Here is a 13,214-nt window from a genome sequence, read left to right as displayed (position 1 = left end):
TGTCCCACAGAAAAGAAGTTGAAACATACCACAGTAACTTTTGCATACATAAAATGTTAATTTACGCATCGCGGACCTGATTACAACACCGAGGTAACTTTGACCTGGGAAAAAGTTGTTGAAACATACCCAATAACTTTTCTGTGAAGAAAATAATAATTTATGCATCACAAACCTGATAACTTACGTACTACACTACGGTAACTTTGACCCCGGAAAACAAGTTGATAAAAACAATACTTGGTAACTCCTGTGTAAAATCATGGTAACTTATGTGCCGCGGAGCTGATAACGTACGTACAAACACCATGGCAACTTTGTCCCATAGAAAAGAAATTGTCGAAACATACTTTCAGTAATTTCCTTGTATATTGCATGGTAATTTACACACCGCAGACCTAAAAATTTAAGTACAACACCGTTTAACTTTGACCTGGCGAAAATTGTTGTTGAAATATACCCCGATAACTTTTGCCCGAATAACATGATAATTTATGATCGCGGACCTGATGACTCACATACAAAAACCGTGGTAACTTTGACCCAGGATAACCAGTTGTTGAAAACATCACCAGGTAAATTTTGTGTAAAAAGTGTTATAACTTATGTATCACAAGCTTGGTAACTTCAGACCAAAAAATTCATCGAAACATACCAACATGGTGAAATCGGATTTTAAATCAGACCGCAGTTTGAGTTACAAAGTAATTTATATTTTTGAAATAGGTATAATCTAGCTGAAGGAAATATGCCCTAGAGGCAATAATGAAGTTGTTATTTTATATTTCCTTATTCACGATAAAGGTTTATTATTCATGCTAGAATTGTATTGATCAAAAATTTAAATACATGTGTGAATACATAAACAAATACCGTGTCCCTAGTAAGCCTCTACTAGACTAGCTCGTTGATCAACGATGGTTAAGGTTTCCTAACAATGGACATGGGTTGTCATTTGATAACGGGATCACATCATTAGGAGAATGATGTGATGGACAAGACCCATCCTTTAGCTTAGCATAATAATCGTTCAGTTTTATTGCTATTTCTTTCTTCATGTCAAATACATATTCCTTCGACTATGAGATTATGCAACTACCGAATACCGGAAGAATACCTTGTGTGCTATCAAACGTCACAACGTAACTGGGTGATCATAAAGATGCTCTACAGGTCTCTCTGATGGTGTTTATTGAGTTGGCATTGATCGAGATTAGGATTTGTCACTTTAAAATATCGGAGAGCTATCTCTGGGCCCTCTCGGTAATACACATCGTAAGCTTGCAAGCAAATGACTAAGAAGTTGGTCACGAGGTGATGTATTACGGAATGAGTAAAGAGACTTGCCCGTAATGAGATTGAATTAGGTATAAAGATACCGACGATCGAATCTCGGGCAAATAACATACCGATGGACAAAGGAAATTTTGCATGTTGTCATAACGGTTCGACCAATAAAGATCTTCGTAGAACATGTAGGAGCCAATATGGGCATCCAGATTCCACTATTGGTTATTGATCGGAGCGGTGTCTCAGTCATGTCTACATAGTTCTCGAACCCGTAGGGTCCGCACGCTTAACATTCATTTACGATATAGTATTATATGAGTTATGTGATTTGGTGACCGAATGTTGTTCGGTGTCCCGAATGAGATCACAGACATGACGAGGAGTCTCCAAATGATTGAAAGGTAAAGATTGATATATAGGACGATGATATTCGGACACCAAAAGTGTTTCGGAGGGTACCGGGTACTTATCGATCACCGGAAAGGAGTTTCGGCACCCCCGGCAAAGATATGGGCCTAATGGGCCGAAGGGGGAACAGACCAGCCCTGGTACGTCCCTTTTTTTGAACAGCAGGCCCTAAGGGAAGGAAAAGGGGGAAGGTTAGCCCCTCCTACCTTTCCCTCTCATGGGAGAAGGGAAAGGGGGGGGGCACCCTCCCCTGCCTTTCCTTGCACCTATATAAGGTAGGGAGGGGGCACGGCTTGGAAGGGACTCCAAGTAGGATTCCTCCTACTTGGGCACCTCCTTTGGCTGCTCCTCCCTTCCTCCCACCTATATATATGTGGGAGGGGGGTGCCTAGCATACAAGAGACAATTGCCTAGCCGTGTGATAATCCCCAAGTGTAGGGAATCATCGTAGCAATTCCCATAGGTGGAAGTGATAAGTATGAAGTGTCAAACCCACAAGGAGCTAAAGGAAAGATCAATATTCTCTCAAGTCCTATCTGCCATTGATACGACTCTACGTACACCCTACGTTTACTTCCAACTAGAAACGAAAAATAAAACTACATTGTGGGTATGAAGAGGATAACTTTGCATGATATCGGAGAGCTAAAATATAAAAGTAGTTGCTGTTATGATAAAGTTAGAATATATTACTAAATATTATAAATAGCGAGTGTGCAATAATGATCGGTCGACGTGCGGAATTATCCTAGGAAATTGTTAACAAGATCGGTAATCACTATTACAGTTTCTTATGAGGGAGAGGCATAAGCTAACATACTTTCTCTTCTTGGATCATATGCACTTATGATTGGAACTCTAGCAAGCATCCGCAACTACTAAAGATCATTAAGATAAAATCCAACCATAGCATTAAAATATCAAGTCACCTTTATCCCATACGCAACAACTCCCTTACTCGGATTTATGCTTCTGTCACTCAAGCAACCCACTATAAACGAATCAAGAACGTATTGCAACACCGTACAGTGGGAATCCCTCATGCTTGCGCGATATGAAGGGCACAATAGGACAGCACCAAAATAAAATATACAACTCATACCAATCTAGATCATCAATCAACCCAAAGACAAAGGATATCTACTCAAAACATCATAGGACGACAACACATCATTGGATCATAATATGTGGCATAAAGCACCATGTTCAAGTAGGGATTACTGTGGGGTGCAGGAGAGTGGACCGCGTAAAAGAGATGAGGATGGTGATGATGGTGAAGACGATCACCGCGGCGATGATTCCCCTCCCGATGGCACTCCGGCGCCACCGGGAGAGAGGAGGAGAAGTTCTCCCCCTTGTGCTTCCTCCTCCATGGCCTCCCCCCTAGATGGGGAGAGGTTCCTCCTCTGGTCTTTGGCTTTCATAGCGATGATGGCCCCTCCGAGAACCTTCCTCATGGCCTCCGATGATGATGGCCCCCTCCGGCAGGGTGACAGAGAGGGCCTAGATTAATTTCTCGTGGCTACAGAGACTTGCGGCGGCGAAACTTCTAATCTAGGTTATTTTCTGGAGGCTTGGGCATTTATAAGAGAGGTAGGCATCAAGAACAAGTTAGGGGCCCCACGGGAAGTCCACGAGGCACAGGGGCGCGCCCTCCACCCTCGTGGGGTCCACGGGACTCCCATCCAGTAACTCTTTGTTCCATCATTTTTTATATTTTCTAGAAAAATTCTCTGTTGATTTTCAGCGCATTCCGAGAACTTTTATTTCTGCACAAAAACAACACCACGGTAGTTTTGCTGAAAACAGCGTCAGTCCGGGTTAGTTCCAGTCAAATCATACCAAAATTATATAAAACTATTGTAAACATGGCATGAATACTTAATCAATTATAGATGCATTGGAGACATATCACCGTATGCGGCGCCCCCCTCCACCGTTTACACACCGGTCATATTTTCGTAGTGCTTAAGCGAAGCCTTACGGAGATAGCTTCACCATCACCGTCATGCTGTCGGAACTCATCTACTACTTCGCCCATCTTGCTGGATTAAGAAGGCGAGGATGTCACCGAGCTGAACGTGTGCAGAATTCGGAGGTGTCGCATGTTCGGTACTTGATCGGTTGGAGCGCAAAGAAGTTCGACTACATCAACCGCATTACTAAACGGTTCCGCTTACGGTATACGAGGGTACGTAGACACACTGTCTCCTCTCGTTGCTATGCATCTCCATGGATAGATCATTGCATGTGCATAGAATTTTTTTATTTACCATGCAACGTTTCCCAACACTAGAGTATGCATGCATGCATGTGGGGAGAAGGTTGGCGAACCATTTTTTATGCCCCACGGATTTGATAACTTACATAACACATGCGTGACAACTTTGGACCAAAAAAGTTGTGAAAATATATCAACATAGGATGTCGTTTTGAAGATCTCATGGCAATGGATTTAATGGTGAAAATGGGTTTTGATCCTTGACGATGGTTTGAGCTACAAAATATTTTGAATATTCAAAATGAAGAGTATCTAGTAAGACATCAAATTTTGTCCTCTATTGCATCAGGCTGAAGGCTAACATCTCGCGAGTAGGCCGGCCTAGGATTAGAATTCCAATAAAAAAAGAAGTATGAATTGTTCCCAAAATCACTAGTTTACTACCTATGTCGCGTGTCGCGCCACCTAGTACTTCCAATAACCCACTACTTCCTCCGCGGATGGTACATGGCAGGCATCTACTAGAACTAGAGGTGAGTGATACGTCTTCAATGTATCTATAATTTTTGATTCTTCCATGTTGTTATATTATCATTCTTAGATGTTTTACAATCATTTTATAGTAATTTTATGTCATTTTTTGGAACTAACCTATTGACATAGTGCCAAGTGTCAGTTGTTGTTTTCTACTTGTTTTTTACATCGCAGAAAATCAATATCTAACAAAGTCCAAACGCAGCGAAACTTTTTGTGAATTTTTTCTGGACCAGAAGACACCTGTTCAATCAATTAGAGATTTATGGCTCTTGGGAGGCGGCAATTTGGCATGTCTAGAAAGTGAGCAAACCTAAGCTCGGCAAACCCAACCTCGCTACGTTTCGTTTAGTGGTTTTACAATTTCATGCACTTTGTGAGGCGCACACTTGACCCCAACGACCTGCAAAAATTATTAATTGTGTTCTTCTATTAGTATTGATGTTCACCAAACCTAGCTACAATCAAAGTGGGTCGCTGTAATTTTGGATACATTGTACATACCGGTTTATGCTCAGTGTTAGGTTGTCTACTGGGCTTCATATCCCTGCTAGGCAATGATTCCTCCTGTTCCGGCATTTCTTGTTCCTCTTTGGTTACACTACTTCTTCTTCTATGCTGTAATATGATTTTTCCGAGCTGGAGCTGGACTCCACGATCTTGACACACTTCTTCTTCTTTATCCTCTTTGTCGGCTTAGCATGCTCATTGTCAAAGCTTGGGCCATCTCTTCTATCTTTCGACTTCCTCTTACTTCCGGTACGGTTAGCTTCTGACATATAATCTCTTCTTCCTTTACCCTTCTTATACCTGTTAAACCGTTCATTCCTCAAACCTTAGGCATGTCTCCTTGATTTCATGTTCATCTTTCTGTCAATATCCTCAGTATCTGAACTGGATTCAGATACACTACTTTCAAGCTCCTTCTTTGATTCAGCTTTTGTTTTCGTTCTCCTCCTGCCTTTACGTTCTTCACTTTCTGACATGTTGTTGTGCTTCCTGCCATGGGACCTGCTTCTATTATCAGGATTGTAATGATCTTCCTCACTTTTAGACAAGTCCTCATCATATTTAGTGTTTTTTCTCCTTGGTTTGAAGGCTTCCTTTCTACCTGCCCTCTTGCTCTACTTCCTCATGTCATGCATTGGTTCTTTAGACTTAGTTTTTTCTGATTCAGTGCGAGCTATATCCTTTTACGTCTTTTCGTAAATCTAGACGATCTACATGCCCCGAGCTATTTCTGAATATATTTTATTCCATGTTTACAACGGTAGTAATTTAATCTGCCAATCAAATCATGAGTGAAAAATCAGATATACATCCACACATGCCTAAAATGACAAAAACCAAACAATTTGCTCTACCTCGTACAAAGTGTAGAAATCACCGGATGACAAATGCCCCTCCAACAGCGATAAATGCAATTCTAAACTACTAAACCGATTAACAACAACATGGTGCACTCGAATCAAGATCTGCTATATGCTCATGATACTACGGGGGTTTCTAATATGTTGACGACCATGAAAATGAATGACCACGACCCGTAAGAACTGCACTGATTCATGAGACTCGTGGATTATTGGGGATTCGAGTCCCCTATCTACCAAATGAAAAACGTCAACATATAGTAAAGAAAGAATTCCTTATCTGACACTATCTTAAATGTTGTTTCCCTATTTGACACCGAAAACCTTTTCTTCCCTATCTAACATCGACTCTGATTTTTTTGCCCTTTATGACACTTTCATCCGTTTTGAGCCTGAAGAGTGTTAAATGTCACCTGAAAAGATCATTTTACCCCTTATGTGGTATGTGAGCAAAGTTTCTGCATGGAGCTCGTGTGACGGCGGCTCGCACATTTGGTGTACTGGCATGATGCATATCTTGTGCAGCTCGCGCGCGTGATGTGCAGCCGGTGACAGACAACCAGCGAAGCCGTGGAACAACGAGGCGTGCGGGGACAAAGATGTTAGAGGCACGAAACGGCTGGGAGAAAAACGTTTGGTGGCGATCGCGTGGGCTAGTGACGGTGCCGAGGCTTCCGGACACCGCGGAGGTGGTACGTCACCGTGTCAGCGAGGAGGACGAGCACGTCCGTCGCTACATGGTTGCATTGAAGGGCAGATTCGACAATACCTAGCAGGTTCTTCAGGGATCTCACTGGAGCTATGATCTTGTGATGGTTCCTTATCTTTGGGTGTCCACCGCCCGCGGCGATACCCGTCGGGCGCTACGGTTTTAGTTGTATTAGTGATGCTATATTAGTGATAATATCCGACGATGTACGGAGACCAAGAGATGATGTACTTTTGCTTATAATTATTGAATGCATGCTAATTTGAATACTACTTTATTTTATGATTTGGTTTTGCTTATTTTATGATTTGGTTTTGCTTATCGAATGCTCATATTGGATAAGTTCTCCTTCATTCCCGTGTGCTAGACAATTTGGTGTAATAATGCACTCGGAAATGAAAGGAGGAGCTACGTACATCACCGATAGTCAACCCGTGATTAATAATCTAGTTTAATATTTGAATTATGAACATAGGCCGGAAATATTGTACTCGGACGACGAAAACCGCCCGGGGGAGTGCGACTGGTGCCACGACGACCGAGGTATCTGCGACAGGTTTATTGAGCTGGACGAAGATCGTCGCTTCAGCATTAAGTTCGAGGAGACCTTCGATGTTCATACGGTACGCAACCGACGACAATAGTTTTTTTCGTAATTAATCATGACTTCAACTATTTTAATCATGACAATATTTTTCATCTTTTCCAATTCGACTAGCTTATCCCATGCTTTGCGAGACGCTATGTCTTGGAGAGGATGGGTTTTGAAGACCATGAAAGTTTCGAAACCAAACAAATTATCCTAAGTACCAATCATGGTGTGGATTTTCAAGTAAAGTTGTACAATGCTCAGAGTGTAACCCATTTTGGTTGCAAAAATTGGGAAGCACTTTGCAAGATGTATGGTCTTGATGAGGGTATGCTTGTCACCATGGATCTTGGTGATCCTACAATCGAGCAAGAGAGACCTTCGATTTGGGTCCTTGTGGATACACCTCCAATTCTTTCCCCATGTGAGCTTAACATAGTTATTAAGTAATTTCTATTGTTTATTTCAAAATAGTTGACAACTTATCTCCATTGACAACTTATTTTCATTCTTCAAAGAATGTGTGGAAGATGGTAGACAGAACCTACTACACCAAAGGCTCCGAATTAACTTATCAGGAGAAAATTCATCTGGTCGCATTTTGTACTGATCTTGAGAATTACAATATCTACAATCAAACTCCTCAACATTATGGTCAATAGTGCCACTAGTGCACGTGTTGAACTACGGTAACTACCATGGAGATACCCTGGTAAGATTATTTTTTACTATATTACAACATCCGTGCATCTTTTTGCACACTTCTAAAACTATAGTACATCATTGCTAACTACGAAGTTATTACTATGTTTTTCAACAGATAATCCCGAATGATTGTGTGCCTCATCTGATGTATACGCATGGTAGCCTTCATGTTTTGAACATACAACCAGGTTGTCCTACGAATCTCAACTGTCCATACCGGGTTTCTAAAAGAAGTGGAGACATAACAATCAAAGAATGGAAAAAATGTATGGACAGTCATAAGGAGCTTCTCGGAAGCAACAAGCAGCGAAGGGCAAGAATTGGAGACAGGATGATCGCCATTCTTCATAATGGAGAGTCAGGGTCTATATTGTTTTATGCTATTTTACCTTAAGGGTGTTTAGGTCCTACCTGATACTGATGATCATGTGCTAAGAACAATTATGTAGGGTTCGGTTCGATGACTATGAGGATGATGATCGTATGACTTATTATTAATAACGAGTAGAAGTTGTATGATGATGCATAGGACTTGTTATTATATATGATGATGTATGATGCGAGCATGCATGAGCATGTTATATCAGCGGGTGAAATGAACATAACAGCAGCGTTGATAAACTAAGGATGAAGATATAAGAGAGGACACTTCTCTCTATTAGTTAGCTAATAACAACCTAAAAATAACCCCGAAAACCCCTAAAGCAGCCACTTTTGTAAAAAAATGGACTTTTGGTCCCGGTTGGTGCCACCAACCGGGACCAAAGGCCCCCCTGACTGGGCTCGGCGGACCGGCCACGTGGAGGCACATCTGTCCCGGTTCGTGTTTGAACCGAGACTAATGGGTGAAGGTATTTGTAACGACCCATTAGTCCCGGTTCATGAACCGGGACTAAAGGCCCTTACGAACCGGGACTAATTGATGTTTTTCTACTAGTGTATATCCAGCAATATATAGATCCAGCAAGCAATAGATCCAACGAAGGTTCACAACAACAAATATATATCCAACAAAAGTACACAGATGCGTACATATGCAACCATAGTTCGCAAACGAAAGGACCATAAGTTCCAAGTCCACACATGCGTACATATCCAACAAGGTTCATGAGTTCCAAGTTTACACAAAGCATTGTTCCAGCTATCAAAGGAGGCCATCGAATGACACGTGTCAGGCCCCCGCATTTTTCAGACCCGCCTGGAATATTTGAGACATTTTATTGCACTGCTAGGGTTTCGGCGCCGGAAATTGCAGACCTGCAAGGTAGCACATGAAATCATGCCCAGAAGCGGCATGTAAAGTCCTATGTGGTGTCTTTGCGACATGCGTAGGCCTTTTGCAGACGAGGGAGGGGCAGGCCCAACCACCAGGGGGGGGGGGCAAAATTACCTCGGTGCCATGCCTGATCCAACCGTTTAAATCCTCGGAAGATCGTATGATGCTGGAAATCCTCGGGAGCTGGCATGGTGTCATAACATGGCCCCTGTATGGTGTGGTAAAAGTTTGGTTGCATTTCAAGTAGGGCTCACCTGTGGACGCTTGTAAACTACACCATCTCCGATGTAGTCTCTGGGTACCGAGAGGGAATGAGTCGGGTTTGTGAAGGAAGTGTGGGCCCTGTTGCTCCACTGGCCTCGAAACTTCTCGTGCTCTCAGAGGAGGCCATCGAATGACACGTGTTAGGCCCCCGCCTTTTTCGGACCCACCTGGAATATTCGAGACATTTATTGCACTACTAGGGTTTCGGCGCCGGAAATTGCAGATCTGCAAGGCGACACATGAAATCATGCCCATAAGCAGCATGTAAAGTTCTTCGTGATGTCTTTGCGACATGTGTAGGCCTTTTGCATACGAGGGAGGGGCAGGCCCGGCCACCGGGGGGGGGGGACTGATACGTCTTCGTCGTATCTACTTTTCCATACACTTTTGCCCTTGTTTTCGACTCTAACTTGCATGATTTGAATGGAACTAACCCGGACTGACGTTGTTTTCAGCAGAACTGCCATGGTGTTATTTTTGTGCAGAAATAAAAGTTCTCGGAATGACCTGAAAATCCACGGAGGAACTTTTCAAAAAATATAAAAATATTGGCGAAAGAATCAAGGCCAGGGGGCCCACACCCTGTCCACGAGGGTGGGCGACGTTCACCCTCCCCCCTGGGCACACCCCTGCCTCGTGGGCCCTTGGATGTCCACCGACCTCTACTCCAACTCCATATATTCTCTTTCGTGGAGCAAAAAATCAGAGAGAAAGTTTCATCGTGTTTTACAATACGGAGCTGCCGCCAAGCCCTAATCTCTCTCGGGAGGGCTGATCTGGAGTCCATTCGGGGCTCCAGAGAGGGGGATTCGTCGCGGTTGTCATCATCAACTATCCTCCATCACCAATTTCATAATGCTCACCGTCGTGCGTGGGTAATTCCATCATAGTCTTGCTGGACGGTGATGGATTGGATGAGATTTACCATGTAATCAAGTTAGTTTTGTTAGGGTTTGATCCCTAGTATCCACTATGTTTTGAGATTGATGTTGCTATGACTTTCCTATGCTTAATGATTGTCACTAGGGCCCGAGTACCATGATTTCAGATCTGAACCTATTATGTTTTCATGAATATATGTGAGTGCTTGACCCTATCTTGCAAGTCTATAGTCACCTATTATGTGTTATGATCCGACAACCCCGAAGTGACAATAATCGGGATACTTCTCGGTGATGACCGTAGTTTGAGGAATTCATGTATTCACTATGTGTTAATGCTTTGGTCCGGTACTCTATTAAAAGAAGGCCTTAATATCCCTTAGTTTCCACTAGGACCCCGCTGCCACGGGAGGGTAGGACAAAAGATGTCATGCAAGTTCTTTTCCATAAGCACGTATGACTATATTCGGAATACATGCCTACATTACATTGACGAACTGGAGCTAGTTTTGTGTCACCCTATGTTATAACTATTACATGAGGAATCGCATCCGAAATAATTATCCATCACTGATCCAATGCCTACAAGCTTTTCACATATTGTGCTTTGCTTATTTACTTCACTGTTGCTACTGTTACTACTGCTACAAAACTGCTACCATTACTTTTATCACTATTACCGTTACTTCCATACTACTTTGCTACTAATACTTTGCTGCAGATACTAAGTTATCCAGGTGTGGTTGAATTGACAACTCAACTGCTAATACTTGAGAATATTCTTTGGCTCCCCTTGTGTCGAATCAATAAATTTTGGTTGAATACTCTACCCTCGAAAACTATTGTGATCCCCTATACTTGTGGGTTATCAAGACTATTTTCTGGTGCCGTCGCCGGGGAGCATAGCTCTATTCTTTGAGTCACTTGGGATTTATATCTGCTGATCACTATGAGGAACTTGAAAGACGAAAGAACAAAGATTTTTCCCTCAACTACGAGGGGAGGTAAGGAACTGCCATCCAGCTCTGCACTAGATTCTCCTTCTATTTTGAGTAAGCTTGCGACACCTAAACCTGCTTCTGCTATTAATTCTGATATGTCGCATGTTATTGATGATGCCACTTCTACTATGCATGATACTTACGATGAAACTACTTCTGTGCTTGATACTACTTTGCCATTAGGTGAATTTCTTGATGAACAACTTGCTAGGGTTAGAGATAATGAAATTATTGAAAATGAAATTATTGAATATAGTGATGATGAAGGTTCTCCCCCTAAATATGAATTGCCTATTGCTCCTGAGGGTTATGTTATCGATGAAGAAACTGCTAGAGCTATTCTTGCTTGCAATGATAGATCTGATCTTAAGAAGTTACTAGCTAAACTGAAACAGAAAACTCTGACTGCTAGAATGAAATATGACCCTGCTTTTGCTACTTCACCTATCTTTGTTACTGATAAGGATTATGAATTCTCTGTCGATCCTGAGATAACTACTTTGGTTGAATCTGATCCTTTTTATGGCAATGAATCTGAAATTGTAGTGGCACATCTTACTAAATTGAATGATATAGCCACCATGTTCACTAATGATGAGAAGTCTCGCTACTACTATATCCTTAAGATATTTCCATTCTCATTAAAGGGTGATGCTAAAACTTGGTTTAATTCTCTAGATCCTGGCTGTGTGCGTAGTCCCCAGGATATGATTTATTACTTCTCTGCTAAATATTTCCCTGCTCTTAAGAAACAAGCTGCCTTGAGGGAAATATATAATTTTGTGCAAATTGAAGAAGAGAGTCTCCCACAATCTTGGGGGAGGCTTCTCCGATTACTTAATGCTTTGCTTGATCATCCTCTTAAGAAAAATGAAATGCTTGATATCTTTTATAATGGACTAACTGATGCTTCCAAGGACCACTTTGATAGTTGTGCTGGTTGTGTTTTCAGGAAAAGTACAGTAGATCAAGCTGAATTGCTATTGAATAATATGTTGACTAATGAAAATAATTGGACTCTTCCTGAGCCAATTCCTGAGCCAATTGAGCCAACTCCTGAGCCAATTCCTAAACCAACTCCGAAGAGGAGCGGTGTTCTATTTCTCAGTCCTGAAGATATGCAACAGGCAAAGAAATCTATGAAAGAAAAGGGTATTAAAGCTGAAGATGTTAAGAATTTACCTCCTGTTGAAGAAATACATGGCCTTAATTTACCACCTATTGAAGAAATACATGGTCTTGATAACCCGACACAGGTAGTAAAGGTAAATTCTCTCTATAGATATGATAAAGTTGAAATCCCATCTACTAAGTTTCGTAGCCAATGTTTAGATGAACTAGCGGGGTTACCCGCGCATTTGCACGGCTAGATATGTTACTGGGTTTCAAATGTTTTTAGATAAAACAGGTTTTGAGAAGCGTTGATGTATCATTTGTAGTCAGACATCCAATTTTACTAAAAAAATTGGCCAAAATACAACATGCGGCATCTTATCTGGTATTTCTTTTCTTTTAGTTATTTTCTCGCCAAAAATTGGTAGCTGATTTCATAATCTACAATATTTGCATTTGACGTATCATTGAAAATAAAATAAAACATCAAGCATGCTTTTCTGATGAAAGCATGTTTGAGACGTTGATTAATGTCCTAGTTAGTAAAGGTTATGAGAATTTCCCGTAAGTGCTACCGCCATTGTCGGTTCCCCTAACTTCTGGATACCTTCTGATGTCGGTGAGTTTGGGAAAGCTTGATTTGGGATTGACCATGATTAGATCTCCCTAGCTTTGCTCGCGCCCAGTCTTGGTGTCTAGCCTGCAGTGCCCATGCGGTGGCTTCATTGGCGGCGTTGAGTAAGTTCTCCCGTCATGTTCTCATTCCGACAATGCTTATGGGAGTCAGTGGAGCGAGTGAGGAGCATCGGTCAGGGCGCTAGGTGATCTTGATGGCGTCGTTCGTATGAGTGGA

The sequence above is a fragment of the Triticum aestivum genome, chromosome 6B, assembly GCF_018294505.1.
Source record: "Triticum aestivum cultivar Chinese Spring chromosome 6B, IWGSC CS RefSeq v2.1, whole genome shotgun sequence".
NCBI classification, from domain to species: Eukaryota; Viridiplantae; Streptophyta; class Magnoliopsida; order Poales; family Poaceae; genus Triticum; species Triticum aestivum.
Note: the sequence above shows the minus strand (reverse complement) of the source record.